The sequence below is a fragment of the Eriocheir sinensis genome, chromosome 11 (genome assembly GCF_024679095.1).
Source record: "Eriocheir sinensis breed Jianghai 21 chromosome 11, ASM2467909v1, whole genome shotgun sequence".
Classification (NCBI taxonomy): domain Eukaryota; kingdom Metazoa; phylum Arthropoda; class Malacostraca; order Decapoda; family Varunidae; genus Eriocheir; species Eriocheir sinensis.
The window spans coordinates 898,141-907,279 of NC_066519.1; the positions used below are offsets into that span (position 1 = coordinate 898,141).

The 9,139-nt window shown below is 31.8% G+C and overlaps 1 protein-coding gene across 3 annotated transcripts in view; it reads left to right on the forward strand.

The window, feature by feature from the left end:
- The window catches only part of LOC126996730 (uncharacterized), a 135,717-nt gene that overhangs the window by 27,558 nt on the left and 99,020 nt on the right, over positions 1-9,139 (forward strand). The gene's annotated exons all lie outside the window — the stretch shown is intronic.

The window sequence follows — 9,139 nt, forward strand, 5'->3', positions numbered from 1 at the left end:
ATCATCACAGTGTCTGTCCATTGTTGCGTGGGTCATCATCACAGTGTTCGTCCATTGTTGCGTGGGTCATCATCACAGTGTTCGTCCATTGTTGCGTGGGTCATCATCACCGTCCATTGTTGCGTGGGTCATCATCACAGTGTTCGTCCATTGTTGCGTGGTCATCATCACCGTCCATTGTTGCGTGGGTCATCATCACCGTCCATTGTTGCGTGGGTCATCATCACCGTCCATTGTTGCGTGGGTCATCATCACCGTCCATTGTTGCGTGGGTCATCATCACAGTGTCCGTCCATTGTTGCGTGGGTCATCATCACCGTCCATTGTTGCGTGGGTCATCATCACCGTCCATTGTTGCGTGGGTCATCATCACAGTGTTCGTCCATTGTTGCGTGGGTCATCATCACAGTGTTCGTCCATTGTTGTGTGGGTCATCATCACAATGTCCGTCCATTGTTGCGTGGGTCATCATCACAGTGTTCGTCCATTGTTGCGTGGGTCATCATCACAGTGTCCGTCCATTGTTGCGTGGGTCATCATCACAGTGTTCGTCCATTGTTGCGTGGGTCATCATCACCGTCCATTGTTGTGTGGGTCATCATCACCGTCCATTGTTGTGTGGGTCATCATCACAATGTCCGTCCATTGTTGCGTGGGTCATCATCACCGTCCATTGTTGCGTGGGTCATCATCACCGTCCATTGTTGTGTGGGTCATCATCACAATGTCCGTCCATTGTTGCGTGGGTCATCATCACAGTGTTCGTCCATTGTTGCGTGGGTCATCATCACAGTGTTCGTCCATTGTTGTGTGGGTCATCATCACAATGTCCGTCCATTTTTTTTTTTTTTTTTTTTAGCTTTACATTTTTTTGGATTATTATTTTTTTTGTCTCGGTTTTGAGATGATTTTTATATATATATATATATATATATATATATATATATATATATATATATATATATATATATATATATATATATATATATATATATATATATATATATATATATATATATATATATATATATATATATATATATATATATATATATATATATATATATATATATATATATATATATATATATATATATATATATATATATATATATATATATATATATATATATATATATATATATATATATATATATATATATATATTTTTCTATGATGGTGTTGAGTTGATTTGTTTTCTATTTTTTTCATATTTTTTTTTATGCCGTGTTGATTTTTTGGTAGATTTTTTGTTTTACAATTTTATAGTTTTTTGTCTTAGATTTACTTTTTTTATATTTTTTAGGATTTTACCATTTTTTTTCTCGGTGAGAGATGGTTTTTATTTATTTTTTTTCACTATTTTGTTTTGTCTCAGTGAGAGTTGGTTTTTATTTTATTTTTGTTTTACCATTTTTTTGGATTTTTTTGTCTCGGTGAGAGTTGGTTTTTATTTTATTTGTTTTACTATTTTTTTTGTCTCGGTGAGAGTTGGTTTTTATTTTATTTGTTTTACTATTTTTTTTTGTCTCGGTGAGAGTTGGTTTTTATTTTATTTGTTTAACTATTTTTTTTTTGTCTCGGTGAGAGTTGGTTTTTATTAATTTTTATTTACTTTTTTTTGTCTCGGTGAGAGTTGGTTTTTATTAATTTTTATTTACTTTTTTTTGTCTCGGTGAGAGTTGGTTTTTATTAATTTTTATTTACTTTTTTTTTGTCTCGGTGAGAGTTGGTTTTTATTAATTTTTATTTACTTTTTTTTTGTCTCGGTGAGAGTTGGTTTTTATTAATTTTTATTTACTTTTTTTTTGTCTCGGTGAGAGTTGGTTTTTATTAATTTTTATTTACTTTTTTTTTGTCTCGGTGTGAGTTGCTTTTATTTATTTATTTTTTTACTATTTTTTTTGTCTCGGTGAGAGTTTTTTTTTTGTTGTTTTTTTTTCCTTTTTTTTGTCTCGGTGGTTTTTTTTTTACTTTTTTTTTTGTCTCGGTGTTTTTTTTTTTTTTTACTATTTTTTTTTTTGTCTCGGTGAGAGTTAGTTTATTTTTTTGTTGTTTTACTTTTTTTTTTTTTTTTTCTTGTCTCGGTGAGAGTTTTTTTTGTTGTTGTTTTACTAATTTTTTGGATTTTTTGTTTTACTATTTTTTTATATTTTTGTCTCGGTGAGAGTTGGGTTTTAGTTTCTTTGTTTTACTATTTTTTGGGATTTTTTTGTTTTACTATTTTATTTTTGTCTCGGTGAGAGTTGGGTTTTAGTTTCTTTGTTTTACTATTTTTTGGGAGTTTTTGTTTTACTATTTTTTTTTTTGTCCCGGTGAGAGTTGGGTTTTAGTTTCTTTGTTTTACTATTTTTGGGGATTTTTTAGTTTTACTATTTTTTTTATTTTTTTGTCCCGGTGAGAGTTGGGTTTTAGTTTCTTTGTTTTACTATTTTTTTAGATGTTTTTGTCTCGGTGAGAATTGGATTTTTTTTTTTTTTTTTTTTTACTATTTTTAGGATTTTTTTGTCTCGGTGAGAGTTGGATCTCTTTTTTTTTTTGTTTTACTATTTTTTAGGATTTTTTTTGTCTCGGTGAGAGTTGAGTTTTATTTTTGGTTTTACAATTTTTTGGATTTTTTTTTTTTTTTTGTCTCGGTGAGAGTTGGGTTTTAGTTTTTTTTGTTTTACTGTTTTTTTTTTTGGTGTTTTATTTTCAGTTTTTTGTAGATTTCTTGTCTTCGTGAGTTTTTTTTTACTTTTTTGTTTTTCATTTTTTTGTCTCGGTTCTTTGTTTTTGTCTTGAGGTTGGGTTGATTTTTTTGTTTGATTCTTTGTTTTACTTTTTTTTACTGTTTTTTAGATTTTTTGTTGATTTTTTGTTTTACTATTTTTTTATATTTTTTTGTCTTGTTGGATTTACTTTTTTATATTTTTTATGATCTTATTTTTTTTGTCTCGGTGAGTTGTTTTTTTATTATTTTTTTCTACTTTTTTTTTTGTTTGGTGTCTCGGTGATTTTTTTTTTACTTTTTTTTGTTTGTTTTTTGTCTCGGTGAGTTTTTTCTTTTACTATTTTTTTTTTTTTTGTCTCGGTGAGAGTTGTTTTTTAGTTTTTTGTTTTATTTATTTTTTTTTGAATTTTTGTCTCGGTGAGAGTTGGGTTTTATTTTTTTTTGTTTGGATTTTTTGTCTCGGTGAGAGTTGGGTTTTATTATTTTTTGTTTTACTATTTTTTTGAAATTTATGTCTCGGTGAGAGTTGGTTTTTTTTTATTTTTGTTTTACTATTTTTTGGAATTTTTGTCTCGGTGAGAGTTGGGTTTTATTATTTTTGTTTTACTATTTTTTTGGAATTTTTGTCTCGGTGCGAGTTGGGTGTTATTTTTAGTTTTTTTGTAGATGTTTTGTCTTGGTGAGGTTTTTTTACTCCTTTTTATTTTTCATTTTTTTGTCTCGGTTCTTTGTTTTGTCTTGAGGTTGGGTTGATTTTTTTGTTTGATTTTTTGTTGTACTATTTTTTTGGATTTTGTTTTTAGTTTTTTTTGTTTTACTATTTTTTAGATTTTTTTGTAGATTTTTTGTTTTACTATTTTTTTTTTGTCTTGTTGGATTTACTTTTTTATATTTTTTAGGATTTTACTATTTTTTTGTCTCGGTGAGAGTTGGTTTTGATTTTTTTTTGTTTTATTTTTTCTGTTTGTTTTTTGTCCGAGTTTTTTTTTTTTTTTATTATATTTTGTCTCGGTGAGATTTTGGTTTTATTTTTTTTTCATATTCTATTTTTATTTTTTTGTCTCGGTGAGAGTTGGGTTTTAGCTTTTTTTTTCTTTTTTCTTTTTTTTTTGTTTCGGCGAGAGTTGGGTTTTAGCTTTTTTATTTTTATTTTTTTTGTCTCGGTGAGAGTTGGGTTTTCGTTTTTTTTCATATTTTTTTGGATTTTTTTTTGTCTCGGTGAGAGTTTGGTTTTCGTTTTTTTTCATATTTTTTTGGATTTTTTTTGTCTCGGTGAGAGTTGGGTTTTAGTTTTTTTTCATATTTTTTTATATTTTTTTTGTCTCGGTGAGAGTTGGGTTTTATTATTTTTCATATTTTTTGGGGTATTTTTTGTCTCGGTGAGAGTTGGGTTTTAGTTTTTTTTCATATTTTTTTATATTTTTTTTGTCTCGGTGAGAGTTGGGTTTTATTATTTTTCATATTTTTTGGGGTATTTTTTGTCTCGGTGAGAGTTGGGTTTTAGCTTTTTTTCATATTTTTTTTTTCTCAGTGAGAGTTGGGCTTTATTTTTTTTTCATATTTTTTTATATTTTTTTTTGTCTCGGTGAGAGTTGGGTTTTATTTTTTTTCATATTTTTTTATATTTTTTTGTCTCGGTGAGAGTTGGGTTTTATTTTTTTTCATATTTTTTTATATTTTTTTGTCTCGGTGAGAGTTGGGTTTTATTTTTTTCATATTTTTTTGGATTTTTTTGTCTCGGTGAGAGTTGGGTTTTATTTTTTTTCATATTTTTTTGGATTTTTTTGTCTCGGTGAGAGTTGGGTTTTATTTTTTTTCATATTTTTTTGGATTTTTTTGTCTCGGTGAGAGTTGGGTTTTAGCTTTTTTTCATATTTTTTAATATTTTTTTGTCTCGGTGAGAGTTGGGTTTTAGTTTTTTTTCCATATTTTTTTGGATTTTTTTTGTCTCGGTGAGAGTTGGGTTTTATTTTTTTTCTGTTTTACTATTTTTTTGGATTTTTTTGTCTCGGTGAGAGTTGGGTTTTACTTTTTTTTTGTTTTACCATTTTTTTGTTATTTTTTGTAGATTTTTTGTCTTGGTGAGTTTTTTTTACTTTTTTTTATTTATTTTTTGTCTCGGTTCCTTGTTTTTGTCTTGAGGTTGGGTTGATTTTTTTGTTTGATTTTTTGTTGTACTATTTTTTTGGATTTTGTTTTTAGTTTTTTTTGTTTTACTATTTTTTTATTTTTTTGTAGATTTTTTGTTTTACTATTTTTTTTACTTTTTTGTCTTGTTGGATTTACTTTTTTATATTTTTTAGGATTTTACTTTTTTTTTGTCTCGGTGAGAGTTGGTTTTGATTTTTTTTGTTTTATTTTTTTTGTTTGTTTTTTGTCCGAGTTTTTTTTTGTTTTTTTGTTTTGGTTTTATTTTTTTTTCATATTCTATTTTTATTTTTTTGTCTCGGTGAGAGTTGGGTTTTAGCTTTTTTTATATTTTTTCTTTTTTTTTTTGTTTCGGCGAGAGTTGGGTTTTAGCTTTTTTTTTTTTTTTGTCTCGGTGAGAGTTGGGTTTTAGTTTTTTTCATATTTTTTTGGATTTCTTTTGTCTCGGTGAGAGTTGGGTTTTAGTTTTTTTTTCACATTTTTTTATATTTTTTTTGTTTCGGCGAGAGTTGGGTTTTAGCTTTTTTTTATATTTTTTTTATATTTTTTTTGTTTCGGCGAGAGTTGGGTTTTAGCTTTTTTTATATTTTTTTTATATTTTTTTTGTTTCGGCGAGAGTTGGGTTTTAGCTTTTTTTTTTGTCTCGGTGAGAGTTGGGTTTTAGCTTTTTTTTTTGTCTCGGTGAGAGTTGGGTTTTAGCTTTTTTTTTTATTTTTTTATATTTTTTTGTCTCGGTGAGAGTTGGGTTTTAGCTTTTTTTTTTATTTTTTTATATTTTTTATTTTTTTGTCTCGGTGAGAGTTGGGTTTTAGCTTTTTTTATTTTTTATATTTTTTGTCTCGGTGAGAGTTGGTTTTAGCTTTTTTTTTATTTTTTATATTTTTATATATATTTTTGTCTCGGTGAGAGTTGGGTTTTAGCTTTTTTTTTTATTTTTTTATATTTTTTTGTCTCGGTGAGAGTTGGGTTTTAGCTTTTTTTTTTATTTTTTTATATTTTTTTATATTTTTTTGTCTCGGTGAGAGTTGGGTTTTAGCTTTTTTTTTTATTTTTTTATATTTTTTTGTCTCGGTGAGAGTTGGGTTTTAGCTTTTTTTTTTATTTTTTTATATTTTTTTGTCTCGGGGAGCGTTGGGTTTTAGCTTTTTTTATTTTTTATATTTTTTGTCTCGTGAGAGTTGGGTTTTAGCTTTTTTTTATTTTTTATATTTTTTATATTTTTTGTCTCAGTGAGAGTTGGGTTTTAGCTTTTTTTATTTTTAATATTATTTTGTCTCGGTGAGAGTTGGGTTTTAGCTTTTTTTTTTATTTTTTTATATTTTTTTGTCTCGGTGAGAGTTGGGTTTTAGCTTTTTTTTTTATTTTTTTATATTTTTTTGTCTCGGTGAGAGCTGGGTTTTATTTATTTTCATATTTTTTTGGATATTTTTGTCTCGGTGAGAGTTGGGTTTTAGCTTTTTTTCATATATTTTTTTTTTTTGTCTCGGTGAGAGTTGGGCTTTATTTTTTTTTCATATATTTTTATATTTTTTTTTGTCTCGGTGAGAGTTGGGTTTTATTTTTTTTTTCATATTTTTTTGGATTTTTTTGTCTCGGTGAGAGTTGGGTTTTATTTTTTTTTCATATTTTTTTGGATTTTTTTGTCTCGGTGAGAGTTGGGTTTTATTTTTTTTTCATATTTTTTTGGATTTTTTTGTCTCGGTGAGAGTTGGGTTTTAGCTTTTTTTTTATATTTTTGTATATTTTTTTGTCTCGGTGAGAGTTGGGTTTTAGTTTTTTTTTTGTTTTCATATTTTTTTGGATTTTTTTTGTCTCGGTGAGAGTTGGGTTTTAGCTTTTTTTCTGTTTTACTATTTTTTTGGATTTTTTTGTCTCGGTGAGAGTTGGGTTTTAGCTTTTTTTCTGTTTTACTATTTTTTTGGATTTTTTTGTCTCGGTGAGAGTTGGGTTTTACTTTTTTTTTGTTTTACCATTTTTTTGTTATTTTTTTGTAGATTTTTTGTCTTGAGTTTTTTTTACTCTTTTTTTTTCATTTTTTTTTGTCTCGGTTCCTTGTTTTTGTCTTGAGGTTGGGCTGATTTTTTTGTTTGATTTTTTGTTTTACTATTTTTTTGGATTTTTTCGTCTCGGTGAGAGTTGGTTTTGAATTTTTTGTTTTATTATTTTTTGGGATTTTTCATTTTTTTGTCTCTGTTGAGATGATTTTTATTTATTTTTTATTTTTTAGGGTTTTACTATTTTTTACATTTTTTTATGTTGATGTTGAGTTTATTTTTTTAAGATTTTTTTTGTTTTGCTATTTTTTTTTTTTTTTATTCCTTTTTTGTCTTGGTGGTGAGTTTTTTTATTTTTTTTATTTTAGGTTTTTAGTATTTTTAGGATTTTCTGTATATTTTTTTTTCATTTTTATTTTGGTGTTGAGGAGGAGGAGGAGGAGGAGGAGGAAGAAGAAGAGGAGGAGGAGGAGGACGAGGAGAGCTTGAATTCGGCGCTGCACGCTGCGAGTCTAGAGCCGGTGGCACTCGGTCATCTCCGAGCGTTGAACCTTTCCGCCTACAGGAACACGACTACAGCAGCACGCCTACAGGAACACGACTACAGCAGCACGCCTACAGGAACACGACTACAGCAGCACGCCTACAGGAACACGACTACAGCAGCACGCCTACAGGAACACGACTACAGCAGCACGCCTACAGGAACACGACTACAGCAGCACGCCTACAGGAACACGACTACAGCAGCACGCCTACAGGAACACGACTACAGCAGCACGCCTACAGGAACACGACTACAGCAGCACGCCTACAGGAACACGACTACAGCAGCACGCCAACAGGAACACGACTACAGCAGCACGCCAACAGGAACACGACTACAGCAGCACGCCTACAGGAACACGACTACAGCAGCACGCCTACAGGAACACGACTACAGCAGCACGCCTACAGGAACACGACTACAGCAGCACGCCTCGTCTTTAGGCTCTTTCCGCCAACAGGAACACGACTACAGCAGCACACCTCGTCTTTAGGCTCTTTCCGCCAACAGGAACACGTCTACAGCAGCACACCTCGTCTCTAGGCTCTTTCCGCCAACAGGAACACGACTACAGAAACTCGCCTCCCTCTCAATCTCTTTCCAGCAATCAGAACACGAGTACGAGAGCTCGCTGCATCTCCATCCCCCTGCCCCGGGTATACACAGCAAGGACGGAGACGAGGCCTTCAGCCCTTCAGTCTTTTCCTGACGTCAGGCGAGATGGACGTGCCTCACCGTCTCCCTGTCCTCTCACGGCAAAGCGGCAGTTCCCTATGTGTGTGTATGTGGAAGCAGCCCGCTGGACCTCCCCGGGACGCCTTCCCAGTTTTGGTTCCCCCTCCAGCGTTTCCTACCTATGGGCAGTGTTGGGATTCAGCACGTCACCTCGGATTTGCATATTCGGTTTTAGGAAGCTCGGAGTTGACATTGCACCCCCCCGAGTCTAGAGTTGGTTGGCACACAGCCTGAGTTAACGCGATCCTGCACACACACACACACACACACACACACACACAACGTAGTGTTCTACTTATAAGGGATTCCCGCTTTTCTTGGTTCGTCTTCGCATTCCTTCTCCTCTCCCTCCTTCTCCTTTTCCTTCTCATCTGTCTCCTCCTCCTCCTCCTCTTCCTTCCGTCTCTTTTGATCTATTTCCTTTTCTTTCTCTTCCTCCTCCCCATTTCCCTCTTTTCGTATTCGTCTTCCTCCTCCTCTTCTACATCTTCCTCTTCTTTTTACTCCTCCTTTTCTCCCTCTCCAGTTGTCTCCTCCTCCTCCTCCTCCTCCTCTACGTCTTCTTTTTCTTCTTTTTTCTTCTTCTTTTCTTCCTTCTTTTCTTCTAATCTTACTCTTGTTCTCTCTCTTCTTGCAACTACCTCCTCCGCCTCCTCCTCCTCCTCCCTTTCTCCTTCATTTCTTCCTTTTCCTTTCGCGAGCTTTTTTTACCTTCTCTTTCTCTTCCTCCTCTTCTGAGTCTTCTTCTTCTTTTGATCTTTCTTCCTCTTTCGTCTTCCTCTCCTCCTCCTCCTCTTCCTTCTTTTCTTCTAATTTTAACACGCACGATCATATAACTACTTCCTCCCCCTCCCTCTTTAGCTCCTCCTCCTCCTCCCCTTCCTTTCTGCCTATTCTTCTTCTTCTTGCTTATTTCCTTCTTATTTTCTCCTCCTCTTCTTCTTTCTCTCTTATCACTACTTCCTTCACCTTCTCCTCCTCTTTCTCCTTCTTTTTATCTCT